This window comes from Hypanus sabinus, assembly GCF_030144855.1.
Source record: "Hypanus sabinus isolate sHypSab1 chromosome X2 unlocalized genomic scaffold, sHypSab1.hap1 SUPER_X2_unloc_7, whole genome shotgun sequence".
Classification (NCBI taxonomy): Eukaryota; Metazoa; Chordata; class Chondrichthyes; order Myliobatiformes; family Dasyatidae; genus Hypanus; species Hypanus sabinus.
The window spans coordinates 1074630-1091782 of NW_026779007.1; positions in this window are offsets into that span (position 1 = coordinate 1074630).

The following is a 17153-nucleotide window of genomic DNA, read 5'->3' on the forward strand; positions in this document are numbered from 1 at the left end:
ACTGATCTCCCTCCTGGCACTGACACCTGCAAGCAGGACAAGTGCTACACCTGACTTCTAACCTCCTCCCTCGTCACCATTCAGGCCCGTTTCTTCCATGATCGATTGTCCTCTCGTATTAGATTCCTTCTTCTCCAGCCCTTTATCTCTTCCACCTGTCCCCTCGCAGTTTCTCACTTCATCATCCTCCCCCACATTCCCCCTCACGTTTTCTCATCCGTCATCTGTCAGCTGGTTCTTATCCCCAACCTTTTTATCCTGGCTTCTATCCATTCCTTCCCAGTCCTAATGAAGGGTCTCATCCCAAAACACCAACTGTTTATTTCCCCTGAATAGATGCTCCCTGACTCACTGAGTTCCTCCGGCATTTTGTGCGATAATCGGGTTTGATCACCTGTTTCTTTTGATGCATCTTTGTTTCTATTCCCTTCACTCTCTGACTTCCAGGATGAGCTAAAATCTTCCTTAGACTCTCTCACAAAAAAGAAATCAGACTTCCAGGAAAAGGAGCAGCAACAGAAAGAGAAGATTTCCAGAGTCCGGGTGAGGCTTCCTGAGTGGAATTTCTGATATTACTGTCGAGTTTTGCTCCATTTAACGCAGAATCGCAGAGTATCGCAGCTCCAGTGACCTGGGTTCGATCCTGACCTCTGCTGCTGTCTGTGTGGAGTTTGCATGCTCTCCCTGTGAAAACGAGAGACTCCGACACATCCCAAGGACATGCCGGATGTATGGCTAATTACCGTTAACCCTGTAAAGGTGGGAAGGGTGTGCATGAATCAGATGGGAGTTTATGGGTCAATAAGTGAGGACAGGTTTCAGGAAAATGTGAGTCTAATAGACCAAACTTAATGACAAAAGGAAACAGAATACAGCAATGCTGTATATTAATCTTCACCTTTCATTCAACAGAAAGAGTCTCACAGCCTTCAGTCCCACGTCACATCCCAGTTTGCTGAACTGCGCCAGATTATCACTGAGAAAGAGCAGTGCTTACTCAGGGATCTCAGGGAGGAGGAGAAGAGGATTCTCAATCGAATGGAGAAAAATCTTCTTGCTATTCAAGAGAATATAAGGATTGTTCAGGAGGAAATCACTAAGTTAAACGAACAGATGGATCAAAAAGACAGTGTGATATTTCTCAAGGTGAGGGATTATATTTCAATTTGTTTCTGTCAAAGGGCACTACAAGAACAGTGGTATATTTGAAATAAACACAGCACAGAGGCCAATTGTAACAGATCAATTGCCGCTGCTGGCGACCTCACACAAGTTGTTATACCTGCATGATGCACCCTCCCATCACTCAAATAATGACATTTCAAAATGTCCAAGATATGCTTTCAGTCCTTCATTTGCAAAACACAATCTTGAAGCAATGAAACTTCAGGGTAATTCATTGTAAATTAAGCTGCAACACAGCGGACAAGAACAGAATGACATCCGCCTGTCCCCAGCTCAAAACTGCCCAGAGCAAAGTACAGATACGTAACTCTTTCCCTTCGCTTTTACCACATCCCCACTCACGTGACGAGTTACCATAATAAACACGTAACACAGAATACAATGCAGATAGAAAACAGACGTGTTGCTCCTACACACAGCATTTACAAATGGCAGTAAACTGTTTCTCACCAGACAATTGATGCAACTATTCAGGGTTGTTGTTGTCCCATAATAACAAGATTATTAAGGGATTGGACACGCTGGAGGCAGGAAGCATGTTCCCGCTGATGGGTGAGTCCAGAACTAGAGGCCACAGTTTAAGAATAAGGGGTAGCCCATTTAGAACAGTGATGCGGAAAAACGTTTTCACCCAGAGAGTGGTGGATATGTGGAATGCTCTGCCCCAGAAGGCAGTGGAGGCCAAGTCTCTGGATGCTTTCAAGAGAGAGTTAGATAGAGCTCTTATAGATAGCAGGGTCAAGGGAGAGGGCAGGAACAGGGTACTGATTGTGTATGGTCAGCCATGATCACAGTGAATGATGGTGCTGGCTAGAAGGGCCGAATGGCCTACTCCTGCACCTATTGTCTATTGTCCCATAACTGGACTTCCACAACTTCTGTACATCCCAGGACTGAATGCAAACTTCTCTGAAATTATCTACTCCGATCATAACACAGAGCTGCTGACTGTTTCCTTAATTACCGCATTAAATATCCTCTAAAACTCCCATTAACACCCAGTTCCAGTCACAGGCTGTGAGTGTGTCTGGTCCGGTTTGAGTGAGGGTCTCTCTGTCAATCAGTGAGAACAAAGAATGTGACCCACACAATTAGACTTATTCTCCGTATCCGGTTTCCATCAGATTATGGAAACTTTCACTGTCTCTTTATTTTTTGGATATATTTCACATGGGATTATATCCCATTCTCTATCATAAACAGGCCATTAGGTCCATCTTCTATCAGTTTCCCTGCTTCACAATCCTCCACCCACCTACTCACCACAACCAGCAACAGTGCCCTGAACTCCCTGGTCCCTCACGTGTTTATTCAGCCTCCCCATTACATTCAATCTCTGCCGTTCCATTTCAACCACTCCTGTGGCATTGAGTTCCACATCCTCTTCACTACATTTCTTGTGGAATTTTTCATAATCCATCTGGGATTACATCACCCCACGAGTCTCCCCATAAATAGAGGTACTTCCTCCACCCGCACACAATCACATACATCACTGATCTTAAATTCCTCCATCCTATCAGACTGACGTCATATCCAGATGATAATGCACAGCCTGTCCTGTCTTCCCTGTAAGTTTCATCCTCTCGATAATGGTCTGACATTCAGAAACTTTCCCTGTAATTTACCCCGTGGTTCTGTATTGTCCGTGTATGTGAGTGACTGTGAAATTGGGAATTTTCTACGCCTTGTAATGATTTGGATGAAATTCAGGATGTGGACAGAAAGTCCAAGTCTAATCTGATTTGTGTTTTATTTATTTCAGGAGGAAGCTCATCGGAACAGAAGGTAGGACAGGCTCTTTACTGAAACCCTGAATGGATTTGTAAAATAGTTCAGAATAGCAATTTATAACCAGCAGTTTAATATTTACAGGATTAATGACGATGACCAGGAATTGTCAGTGACAGATGAGACCCTACCGGTTGAAAAATTCGATCACCTCTATTTGTTGAACACAGTGCTTAGAGAAACACTTGATGCTATTAATCGAGGTAAAACTTACAAAGATTCATTTCTCCTTATTTATGAAGCTCAATTTAGTTTCAATTTGAGGCAAAGATTGTCTATAATACTGGGCTGAAGGGGAACTGAAGTTTATTTCACATCAACCCCACCGACTGGGAGGCATCACTGTCACATGGTCAGCTGGAGATGTCAGACCCCTGAACACACCACCACAGGGTCCCAATAGAACCAATACACGGAACAGGCAGATGGACCACTGTGTCCTGATCCCAGTCAAATGCACTAACACAGCAGGACATGAGTTAGGATCTACCAGAGGAGCTGGGAATTTAATACTGATGATAATATTGTAGGGAATAAAAGCAGGTATCAGTGTGGTGACAGGGATTGTCAGGAAAATACACAAGTCCTTCATGTGTCCTGTGAGTGCAGACTCTGACTGACACAGGTCTTCCCCCTTCCGGATCAGCAACTCTCACTGTTGTTAGAGGCAGAAGAGGGGAGTGGTCGTGATCGGGGACTGAATCGTCAGGGGAACAGACAGGAGAATCTATTGATGTGAACAGGACACCCGAATGGTATGTTGCCTCCTGGGTGCCAGGGTCAGGGATGCCTCGAATCGTGTCTGCAGCATTTTAGAGAGGGAGGGAAAAGAGCCAGATATCCTGGTAAATTTTGGGACAATGACATTGGAAGTAAAAGCAAAGAGGTCCTGAAAATAGAATTTGGAGAGCTTGGTAGAAAGCTCAGAAGCAGTACCCCCAGGGTTGTAATTTCTGGATTGCTGCCTGTGCCACGTGCTGGTGAGCGTAGAAACAGGATAAATTGACAGATAAACCATGGCTGAGAAGATGGTGCTGGGGACAGGGATTCAGGTTCTTGGATCATCAGGATCTGTTCTGGTGGAGGAACGAACTGCTCAAAAGGGATGGGTCGCACCTCGACCCGAGGGAGAACAATATTCTCACAGAGAAGTTTGATAGAGCTGTTGGGGAGGGTCTGAACTAATTTGTTGGGGGGGGTGGGTTCGGGAACTGGTGTGAAGGGATAGGATTGATGGTAAAATGCAAAGATAGCGTGCAGTCAGACTCAGATAGGGCGGACAGATGCGAGGACAAAATTGCAGCCAGCAGGGTGAGTATCAGTGCATTAGGGATGCAGGATTAAAAAGGGTAGCAGATACAGTACACAAAGTGTTATGTCCCAATACATGGAGTATGAAAAATAAGGTGGATGATCTTGTTGCACTATTACCGATTGTCAGGTATGATGTTGTGGCCATCACGGAAACGTGACGGAAGGATGGTTGTAGTTGGGATTTGAATGTCCAAGGTTACACAATGTGTTGGTGGTATAGGAAGGTCGGGTGAGGGGGTGGTGTGGCTCTGCTGGTAAATCAGCAGCAAGATGTGACATAGGATTGGAAGATGTTGAATCTTGTGGGTTGAGGTAAGGAACTGCAAAAGTAAAAATGACACTGGCACCAGTCATATACAGGCCTCCCAACAGTCAGTGGGTTGAGGCCCCCAGATTACAACTGGAAATAAAAAAGGCTGATGAAAAGGACAATGTTATGATAATCACGGGAGATTTCAACATGCAGGTCAATTGGGAAAATCAGGTTGGTAAAGGATCTCAAGAGGGTGAGCTTGTTGAATACAATGTGATGGCTTTCTAGAGCAGTTTGTCGTTGAGCCTACTCGGGGAACAGCTCTACTGGATTGGGTGTTATGTATTGAACCAGAGGTGAGTAGTTAAAAGAAACCTTAGGAGGCAGAGCTCACAACATGACCGAGTTCAACTTGAAATCTGATAAGGAGACAGTAAAGCCTGACATTGTAGTATTTCACAGGAGTAAAAGAAATTACAGTGGTCTGAGAGAGGAGGTGGCCAAAGCAAATTGGAAGGAGATGCTGGCAGGGATGAGAGCAGAGCAGGAATGGTGTCAGTTTCTGGGAAAATGAGAAAGGTGAAGGATAGGTGCATTCCAAAAATAAATGAATACTCAAATGGCAAATTAGTAAAGCTGACAAGGGAAGACAAATTATTGTAAAGGCAAAAGAGAGGGCATACAACTAAACAAAAATTAGTAGGAAGACAGAGGAGCGGGAAGCTTTTAAATATCTACAGAGAGGAACTAAAAGGATGATTGGGTGGGAAAAAACAAACAAGAAATTGAGTTGAATTGAATTGACTATTAAATACATCTTCATATACATGAGGATTAAAAATCTTTACGTTACGTCTCCATCTAAATGTGCAATGCGCAATTTATAGTAATTTACGATGAATTATATGTATAACATGCTGGTCAATATAACATAGAAATACAGTTGTGTCCACACGAGTTAATCAGTCTGATGGCCTGGTTGAAGAAGCTGTCCCGGAGCCTGTTGCTCCTGGCTTTTATGCTGTGGTACCGTATCCCGGATGGTAGCAACTGGTACAGGTTGTAGTTGGGGTGACTCTGATCTCCAAAGATCCTTCAGGCCCTTTTTACATACCTGTCTTTGTAAAACAAGTCAGCAAACAATATCAAATTGTTTTTCAAGTATTGTAAAAAAATAAAACAGAGATGAGAGTGGATATAGGGCTGCTAGAAAATGAGTCCAGATATAGAATAACACAGGATAAAGAGATGGCAGATAAACCAAATATTTTGCACCAGTCTTCACTAGCACTGTGCCCGGTGTTGAAGAGTGCGAGGGAAGAGAAGTGAGCGCAGTAACTGTTACAAGGGAGAAGCTGCTCAAAAAGCTGAAAGCTCTGAAGATACATGTCACCCAGACCAGATGAACTGCACCCCAGTGTTCTGAAAGAGGTCGCAGTAGAACTTAAGGAGGCATTTCAAATGATCTTTCAAAAATCACTGGACCCTGGCATGGTGCCAGAGGACTGGAAAATGGCAAATGTCACTTAACTCTTTAAGTAAGGAGGAAGGCAACAGAAAGGAAATTATTGACCAGTTTGCCTCACCTCTGTGGTTGGGAAGAAATTGGAGTCAATTGTTAAGTGTGAGGCTATGGAATGACTGGTGACACTGGACAAGATAGGACAAGTCAGCATGGCTTCGCTAAGGGAATATCCTGCCTGACAAACCTGTTGGGATTCTTTGAGGAGATTACAAGCAGGATCGATAAAGGGGATGCAGTGGATGTTGTATATTTGGAATCTCGGAAGGCCTTTGACAAGGTGCCACACATGAAGGTGGTAACCAGGTTAAGAGGCCATGGTATTACAGAAAAGGTACAGGCATGGTTAGAACATTGGCTGATTGGTAGGAAACAGCGGATCCATTTCTGGTTGGCTGTCAGTGACCCGTGTTCCACAGGGCACCTTCATTTTATGCTGTATATCAAGATCTAGCTGATGGAATAAACCATAAGATATAGGAACAGAAATAGGCCATTCAGCCCATTGAGTCTGTTCCACCATTCAAACATGGGCTGATCCAATTCTTGCAGTCATCCCCACATCCGTGCTTTCACCCCATTCCCTTTGATGCCCCGACAAATCAAGAACCGATCTATCTCTGCCTTAAATATGACTTGGCCTTAACAGCCACTTGTGGCAACAAATTCCACAGATTTTCGACACACTGACTATAGTAATTTCTCTGCTTCTCAGTTCTAAAAGGACACCCTTCAGTCCTGAATTCATGTCCTAGAGTAGATGGCTTTGTTTCCAAGTTTGCAGATGATACAGAGATTGGTGGAGGGGCCGGTAGTATTGAGGAAACAGTTAGGCTGGACAAGGACTTAAATGAGGAGAATGGGAAGGAAAGTGGCAAGTGATATATAATGTTGGAAAATGCATGGCCATGCACTGTGGTAGTAGAAATAATGTGCAGATTTTTGTTTTCAAATGGGGAGAAAACCCAAAAAGCTGAGATGAAAATGGACTTAGCAGTCATTCTGCAGAACATCCTAAATGTTAACTTGCAGGTAGAGTCAGTGGTGAGAAAGGCAAATCCAATGTTAGCATTCAATTCGAAGGGTTCAGATAGCATTCAATCCAAGAGCAGGGATGTGATGCTGAGGCTTTATAAGGCACTGGTGAAGCCTCACCTTGAGTATTGTGAACAATTTTGGGCTCCTCATCTAAGAAAAGGTGTGCTGGCATTGCAGAAGGTTCATTTCATAAGGATGATTCCAGGAATGAAAGGATTATCATACGAGGAACGTTTGATAGCTCTGAGTCTGTACTCGCTGGAATTTAGAAAGATGAGGGGGGATCTCATTAAAACCTTTCGAATGTTGAAAGGCCTGGACAGAGTAGATGTGGAAAGGATGTTTCCCATGGCGGTGGAGTTCAGGACAAGAGGGCACAGCCTCAAGATAGAGGGGGGTCTATTTCAAACAGATGCGGAGAAATTTGTGCCAGCAGCTGGTGAATTTGTGGAACTTGTGTGTATTTCAGGCAGAGCTTGATAGGTTCTAGATTGGACTCAGCATCAAAGGTTACGGGGAGAAGACCAGGGAGTGGGGCTGAGGAGGGAAATGTGGATCAGCCATGATTGAATGGCGGAGCATACTCGATAGGCAAATGGCCTAATTCTGCTCCTATGTCTTATGGTGACCAGACCACCACATTGAAGCATTGTGAGAATGAGCTCAGACACCAGCATTGACATGGTCAGGGAAGGGAAATGCCCAAATAGTGGAGAGCACCCCTGTGGCTGCCCCCCTCAGCAACAAGTATATCGTTTTGGATGCTGTTGAGGGGGATGATCTGACAGGGGACGGCCACGGTGACCGGGTCTCTGGCACTGAGCCTGGCGCTGTTGTGCAGGAGGGAAGGAGGGAGAAGAGGAATGCGGTAGTCATAGGGGATTCCATAGTCAGGGGAACAGACAGGAGATTCTGTGAGCCTGGTAGAGATATGTGCTGCCTCCCAGGTGCCAGGGTACGGGATGTCTCGGATCGGGTCCAGAATATCCTGAAGGGAGAGGGCGAGCAGCCAGCTGTCTTGGTACATGTTGGTACCAATGACATAGAGAGGAAAAGGGAGGAGGTCCTGAAGAGAGATTTCCGGGGGTTCGGAATGAAGCTGAGAAGCAGGACCTCCAGGGTAGTAATCTCAGGATTGCTACCTGTGCCACGTGCTAGCGAGGGCAAGAATAGTAGGATCAGGCTGATGAATGCGTGGCTGAGAGACTGGTGCAGGGGGCAGGGCTTCAGATTCTTGGATCATTGGGATCTCTTCTGGGGGAAGTACTACCTGTTCAAAAAGGACGGGTTACATCTGAACCATAGCGGGAATGTTTAATAGAGCTGTTAGGGGAGGGTTTAAACTAATTTGGCAGGGGGATGGGAAACTGGAATGATAGAGTGGAGGAGGGGGAAAACAGAAATAAATCTAAGATAGTGAGCAGTAAAGATGTCTGGAAGGACAGGCAGGTGATGGGGCAAATTTGCAGCCACTGGGATGAATTGCAGTGCAATCAATGCAAAAAGTACCAAATACTGGGCTTAAGGTGTTAAACTTAAATACACACAGCATAAGGAATAAGGTGGATGATCTTGTCGTACAGCTACAGATTGGCAGGTATAATTTTGTGGCCATCACTGAGACGTGGCTAAAGGATGCATGTCTCAGAGAGCTGAACGTCCAAGGATACACGGTGTATCGGAAGGATAGGCAGGTAGGCAGAGGGGGTGGCATGGCTTTATTGGTATGAAATGATATTAAATCATTAGAAAGAGGTACATAGGATCGGAAGGTGCAGAATCTTTATGGGCTGAGCTAAGAAATCGCAGGGGTAAAAGGACCCTGATGGCAGATATCTACTGGCCTCCTAACAGCTGCAGTGATGTGGACTACAAATTACAACAGGAAATAGAAAAGGCTTGCCAGAAGTGCAGTGTTATGATAATTGTGGGGATTTTAACATGCGAGTGGATTGGGAAAATCAGGTCGACACTGGATCTCAAGAGAGAGTATTTGTGGAATGTCTACGAGATGGCTTTTCAGAACAGCTTGTTGTTGAGCCCACTAGGGGATCAGAGGTACTGGATTGGATATTGTGTAATGACCCAGAGGTGATTAGAGAGATTGAGGAACCGTTAGGAGACAGTGATCGTAATATGATTGACTTCACTGTGAAATTTGAGAAAGAGAAGCCGAAATCCAATGTGTCGGTCTTGCAGGAGAGTAAAGGAAATTACAGTGGCATGAGAGAGGAACTGGCCAAATTTGACTGGAAAGGGACACTAGCGGGAAGGACTGCAGAACAGCAGTGGCTGGAGTTTATGCGAGAAGTGAGGAAGGTGCAAGGCAGATATATTCCGAAAAAGAAGAAATTTTAGAATGAAAAAGGGAGACGACCGTGGCCGACAAGAGAAGTCAAAGCCAAAGTAAAAGCAAAGGAGAGGGCATTCAAGGAAGCAAAAATTAGGGGGAAGACAGAGGATTGGGAAGTTTTTAAAAGCTTACAAAAGGAAACGAAGAAGGCCATTAAGAGGGAAAAGATGAACTATGAAAGAAAGCTAGCAAATAATATCAAAGAAGATACTAAAAGATTTTTCAAGTATATAAAGAATAAAAAAGCGGGTGACAGTGGATATAGGACTGATAAAAAATGATGCTGGAGAAATTGTAATGGGAGATAAGGAGATGGCTGAGGAACTGAACGAGTATTTGCATCAGTCCTCACTGAGGAAGATATCAGCAGTATACCGGACACTCAAGGGTGTCAGGGAAGAGAAGTGTGCGCAGTCACAATTACGACAGAGAAAGTACTCAGGAAGCTGAATAGTCTAAGGGTAGATAAATCTCCAGGACCAGATGGAATGCACCCTTGTGTTTTGAAGGAAGTAGCTGTGGAGATCGCGGAGGCATTAACAATGATCTTTCAAAAGTCAATAGATTCTGGCATAGTTCCGGAGGAGTGGAAGATTGTAAATGCCACTCTAGTATTTAAGAAAGGTGCAAAGGCTTGTGCAGGATACACTTAAGGTTAACGTCCAGGTTGAGTCGTTGGTGAAGAAGGTGAATGCAATGTTGGCATTCATTTCCAGAGGAATAGAATATAAGAGTAGGGATGTGATGTTGAGGCTCTATAAGGCACTGGAAAGACCTGACTTGGAATACTGTGTGCAGTTTTGGGCTTATTTAAGAAAGGATGTTCTGACATTGGAGAGGGTTCAGAGAAGATACACTAGAATGATTCCGGGAATGAGAGGGTTAACATACGAGGAACATTTGACCGCTCTTGGACTGTACTCCGTGGAGTTTAGAAGAATGAGGGGGAACCTCACAGAAACATGTCGAATGTTAAAAGGCATGGGCAGAGTGGATGTCGCAAAGTTGTTTCCCATGGTGGTGGAGTCTAGTACGAGAGAGCATGACTTAAAGATTGAAGGGCGCCCACTCAGAACGGAGATGCGAAGAAATTTTTTTAGCCAGTGGGTGGTGAATCTGTGAATTTGTTGCGGCAGTGGAGTGCAGGTCATTGGGTGTATTTAAGGCAGAGATTGATCGGTATCTGAGTAGCCGGGCATCAAAGGTCACGGTGAGAGGGTGGATAGTGGCACTAAGTGGCAGAATGGATACACTTCATCAGGACCTGTGTTGCTTTAGGGTTCCTGCAAAATCATCCACTGTCCTTATGAGGGGCTGCAGGGGATGGGGTTGTGGGAACGGGGACAAATTCATCCTCATCTGCCATCTTTGCCCCCTCTAGCTTCTCATTACGTCTACACACACAGTTCACCCACAGGCTTTCCACCCCTCTCCCTCCTGGTTCAATCTGCCATTCATCTCTCCCCTACCGGTTCCCATCATCACCTCTTTTCTGTCTCAAACCATCACACTGCCCCACTTCCCACTCACAAATGAATGTGAACATTGTATGACGGGCCGGTTCCTGTGCTGTACTGCTCTATGTTCTCTGTTCCCAGTTTTGGAGAATGAGAGGAGATCTCATGGAAACACAAAATTCTTTCAGGGGTCAACAGGCAAGAGTGAGGGGGGATGTTTCCGCTGTCTGAGGAGTCAAGGGCCAGGGGTCTCTCTGCTCTCCGTCCAGCGGAAAACCCTTGGGAAGACATTAGTTGTCCATCCGCTTTTGTCGAGTCAACGGTTCGTGTCGGGCACCCGACTGCGCCTGAGGCCCAGCGGCCTTTCCCCGACCCCCGAGGCCGCGCTGCCCGCCTCCCCCCAATCCCTGGGGCAGCGCTGCCCGAGTCTGCACCCGATCCCCGAGGCCGTGCAGCCCGAGTCTCCCCCCAATCCCCGGGGCCGCGCTGCCCGTCTCCCCCAGATCCCTGGGGCTGCGCCGCCCGAGTCTCCCCCCGATCCCCGGGGCCGCGCTGTCCGAGTCTCCCCCCGATCCCCGGGACCGCGCTGTCCGAGTCTCCCCCCGATCCCCGGGGCCGCGCTGTCCGAGTCTCCCCCCCCCCCCGGATCCCCGGGGCCCCGCTGCCCGAGTCTCCCCCCGATCCCCGGGGCCGCGCTGTCCGAGTCTCCCCCCGATCCCCGGAGCCGAGCTGTCCGAGTCTCCCCCCGATCCCCGGGGCCGAGCTGTCTGAGTCTCCCCCCCACCGGATCCCCGGGGCCCCGCTGCCCGAGTCTCCCCCCGATCCCCGGGGCCGCGCTGTCCGAGTCTCCCCCCGATCCCCGGGGTTGCGCTGCCCGAGTCTCCCCCCGATCCCCGGGGTTGCGCTGCCCGAGTCTCCCCCCGATCCCCGGGGCCGCGCTGTCCAAGTCTCCCCCGCCCCGATCCCCGGGGTCGCCCTGCCCGTGTCTCCCCCCGATCCACGGGGCCGCGCCGTCCGAGTCTCCCCCGATCCCCGGGGCCCCGCTGTCCGAGTCTCCCCCCGATCCCCGGGGCCCCGCTGTCCGAGTCTCCCCCCGATCCCCGGGGCCCCGCTGTCCGAGTCTCCCCCCGATCCACGGGGCCGCCCTGCCCGAGTCTCTCCCCCGATACCCGGGGTCGTGCTGCCCGAGTCTCCCCCCGATCCCCGGGGACTCTCTAATTCTCTGCTTCTCCCCCCAGTCTCTGTCACCCTGGATGTGGAAACGGCGCATCCGTGGCTCGAGGTGTCTGAGGATCGGAAGAGTGTGAGATGGACCGGGACCTGGAGGAATCTCCCTGACACCGGGAAGAGATTCACAAACTGGGATTGTGTGCTGGGATCGGAGGGATTCACATCGGGGAGACATTACTGGGAGGTGGAGGTGACGGGGAATCGGGACTGGTTTTTGGGAGTCGCAGTAGAGTCTGTGGAGAGGAAGAGACAGGTCAGTCTGATTCCGGAGACCGGATTCTGGGTCATCGGGCGGAGTTATGACGTGTTACATCGAGGTTATGACGTGGACCGTGGTCTCATCTCCCCCGAGTCCCGTCTCGCTGCCGGTCCCATCCCCGGGAGGGTGGGAGTTTATCTCAGTTACGAGTCCGGGACAGTTTCATTTTACAACGCGGAGACCAGGTCCCATCTCCACACCTTCACTGGGAATAAATTCACGGGGAAACTTTATCCTTTCCTCGCATCCGGGGATGGAAACCAGTGGCTGAGAATCTGCTCCGGTTCCGCTCCGGGTCTGTAAACGGGTCGGGTCCCGGGACCGGCGTCAGGAGTAAAGTCCCTGTAAATATAAATGTGCGGAGAGTGCAGCTAAATACGTGGCTAAGGAGATGGTGCAGGAGGGAGGGCTTCATGTTTCTGGTCAATTGGGCTTTGTTCCCGGGAAGGTGGGGCCTGTTCCGACGGGACGGTTTGCCCCTGAACTGGAGGAGGACTAACATCCTTGCGGGTAGATTTGCCAGTGCTGCTCGAGGGGGAGGGGGGTAAAAAAGATTTTCAGAGGGAGGAGAACCAGAGTGTTAGAGCAGATAGTGAGGTGGAGGAGGATAAAGGTCATGCGAGGACTGCATGTATAGACAGAAATCAAAGGTTTGTACATTAGGTTGTAAATTAATTTTGTTTAATCTTTAGTGATTAAGTGGATCTGTTCTTTTTGCAGATTTATTTATTTTTATTATCATTTATTTTGTGATGGTCGATTGATGACTTTTGAAGAGATAATTAGCAAATATTCTCTCTCTCATACATACTTACTGCAATATCTTCAGGTTAGACATTTTTTACAAAAATAATTTTCTAAGTTCCCATATATGCAAGAATCTGATTTGTTGGATACTATTTTGAATATGAATCCTTTAGTAAGAGAATTTGTAATTCTCATTGGTAGTAGTATTTATCATTTATTCTTAATACATTAATACAAAAAGATAACCTCCTACATAAGGTTTATACATGATAGAAATATTTGTTGTTTCAGACAAGATAGAGGGGGAGGGATGAAAGGGGGAGGAGTGGCATTACTAGTCAGGGAAAATATCATGGCTGTGCGTAGACAGGACAGCCCAGAGGGCTTGTCTACAGAGGCCATATGGGTGGAGCTGAGGAACGGGAAAGGTGTGACCACACTAATAGGGGTGTATTATAGACCGCCCAATAGTCAGAGAGAATTGGAGGAGCAAATCTGTATAAAGATAGTAGACCGACGTAAGAAACAGGAAGTTGTAATAGTATGGGATTTTAACTTTCCTCATATTGACTGGGACTCCCAAACTGTAAAAGGGCTAGATGGCTAGAGTTTGTCAAATGTTTTCAGGAAAGTTTTCTAAATCAATATATAAAGGTACCTACGAGAGAGGATGCTATACTTGATCTCCTATCAGGAAACCAGACAGTCAGGCGACAGAAGTATATGTGGGTGAACATTTTGGGTCCAGTGACCATAATGTCATTAGTTTCAAGTTAATTATGGATAAGGATAGGTCTGGTCCTCAAGTTGAGATTCTAAATAGCAGAAGGGCCAATTTCGTGAAAATGTAAAAGGATCTAGGAAGAGTGGATTGGGATAAGTTTTTTTCTGGCAAGGACATGTTCAGAAAATAGAAGGCCTTCAAAGGTGAAATTTTGAGAGTGCAGAGTTTGTATGTTCCTGCCAGGATTAAAGACAAAGTTAACAGGCACAGGGAACCTTGGTATTCAAGGGAATATTGGTGATCTGGTTAAGAAAAAGAGAGAAGTGTATAGCAGGTATAGGCAACAAAGAACAAATGAGTTACTTGAAGAATATAGAAAATGTAAGAAAATACTAAAGAAGGAAATCAGGAAGGAAAAAAAGAAGACATGAGGTGGCTTTGACAGATAATGTGAAGGAAAACCTGAAGGGTTTCTACAAGTATATTAAGAGTAAAAGGATAGGAAGGGACAAAATTGCTCCCCTAGAAGATCAGAGTGGTCGTCTATGTGTGGAGCCTCACGAGATGGGGGAGATCTTAATCAGTTTTTTTGCATCAGTATTTACTCAGGAAACTGGCACAGTGTATATGGAAGGAAGGGAAACAAGCAGTAGTGTAGATTAACGAGGAGGAGGAGCTTGCTGCCTTACAGCGCATAAAGGTAGATAAATCCCCCGGGCCTGACTTGATATTTTCTCGGACCTTGAGAGAGACTAGAGTTGAAATTGCAGGGTCCCTGACAGAACTATTTAACATGTCCTCAGCCACGGGTGCAGTGCCGGAGGATTGGAGGGTAGCTCTTGTTATTCCATTGATTAAAAAAGGCTCCAAAATAAACCAAGTAATTACAGGCTGGTGATCCTGACATCAGTCGTAGGTAAATTATTGGAAAGTGTACTGAGAGATTGGATATACAAGTATTCGGACAGCTGATAAAACACAGTTAGTATGGCTTTGTGCGTGGTAGATCGTGTTTAATAAATGTTGTAGAGATTTTTGAGGATGGAGGAAAGTCTGTGGATGTTGTCTAGATGAACTTTAGTAAGGCCTTTGACAAGGTCTCTCATGGGAGGTTAGTTCAGAAGGTTCAGACACTAGGTATCCATGGAGAGGTTGGAAACTGGATTCGAAATTGGCTATGTGGGAGAAGAGAGAGTGTGGTAGTGGATGATTACTTCTCAGACTGGAGGCCTGTGACTAGTGGTGTGCCTCAGGGATCTGTGCTGGAACCTTTGTTGTTTTTTGTCTATATAAATGATATAGATTTGGTAAATTGGATCAGCAAGTTTGCTGATGACTCCAAGATTGGAGGCGTTGTGGACAGTGAGGAAGGCTTTCAAAGCTTGCCGAGGGATCTGGACCAACTGGAAAAACGGGCCAGAAAATGACAGATGGAATTTAATGCAGTCAACCGTGAGGTGTTGTGTTTTGGAAGGACAAATCGATGTGGGACATACACAGTAAATGGTAGGGCACTGAGGAGTGCGGAGGAACAAAGGGATCTGGGAATTCAGGTACATAAATCCCTGAAAGTGGCGTCACAGGTAGACAGGGTTGTAAAGAAGGCTTTTGGCATCCTGGCATTCATAAATCAAAGTACTGAGTATAGGAGTTGGGATGTTATGCTGAGGTTGTATAAGGCATTTGTGAGGACAAATTTGGAGTATTATTTGCAGTTCTGATCACCTAACTATGGGAATGATATCAGTAAGATTGAAAGAGTGCAGAGAAGATTTACTAGGATGCTGCCAGGTCTTCAGGGAGCTCCCAGTTGAGTTACAAGGAAAGATTGAACAGGACTTTATTCCTTGGAGTGTAGAAGAATGAGGCGAGATTTGATGGAGGTTTACAAATTTATGAGGGTATAGACCAGTGGCTCCCAATGTGGGGCGTAATTTGATTTTTAAGGGGGACAATTCGAGAATGAGTTATTAACAGTGAATTTTTTCTAGTCAGTCTGTGTGAGTATGAGTGTGTGCGAGTTAATACATATGTGTATATACAGTATGCATACATAAAAATACTTGTGTGTATGTACATGTGTAATTGCGTATGTACTGTATATATAGTGTATCACCATCATTACAACCATCAAATGGCTTTCATAATTAAATTAATGAATTGACTGATGTAGGAAGGAACGAATGAACAAGTCCAAACGCGTATGAAACTCGTACGAGGTCGCGCCAATACTGCTTTTTGCAATAGCTTTCGGTTCTAGGTGGTGTGAAGGTGTGTTCATTGCGTCATCTCTTTTAAACGGTGTAGCTGTCTTTGTATGCTGTAGAAACGAATCAGCATTGTTTTATTGATTTATTATTATTATTATTTTAATATCACTTAATGTTCTTTTTATTACAATTTCTCAGTAATTTCTTCCTCAGAACTTTAACAGTCCTTTGGTTCTTTTATTTTTCTCTTTCATGAATGCCATGTTCTTTGGAAGCTTGTTTAAACCAAGTTAATGGTCTTTTAGGCTTCCTCCAGGTGAATAGGAGTTTACTTTTTGAATAATAAGAATTATATATCACCACAGGGGGCATCAGGATTTTAGAGATGATTAGGTGGGGTATGGCCAAAAAAAGGTTGGGTACCACTGGTGTAGACAGTAAATGCGAGTAGATTCTTTCCATTTAGATTAGGACAGATAAATACGAGAGGACATGGCTTTAGGGTGAAAGGGGAAATGTTTAGGGGGAACATTAGGAGGAACTTCTTCACTCAGAGAGTGGTGGGAGTGTGGAACGAGCTGCCATCTGACATGGTAAATGTAGGCTCACTCTTAAGTTTTAAGAATAAATTGGACAGATACATGGATGGGAGAGGTCTGGAGGGTTACGGACTGGGTGCAGGTCAACGGGACGAGCAGAGTAAAGTTTCCACACAGACTAGAAATGCCAAATGGCCTGTTTTCTGAGTTGTACTGTTCTATGGTTCTATGGAGTGAAAAAACATGAGATGAGAATTATCGATTGATTAATTTTAACTCATTCACCGCATCCGTTAACAGAACAGAAACACCGGGGATTCAGCAGCAGCTGCAGGCGGCGGGTCCTGAGCTCCCCCGGGTCCTAAAGTCCACCCGTAATGAGACAGGTTAAATGGGACAAGTGGGGGCAGTGCTGACCGGAAAAGGCAGTGAAGATTGTTCATTAAGTTCATCTGCCATTTCTTTGTCCCCCATTACTACTTCACCAGCATCATTTTCCAGTGGTCTAGTATCAACTCTCATCTCCCTTTC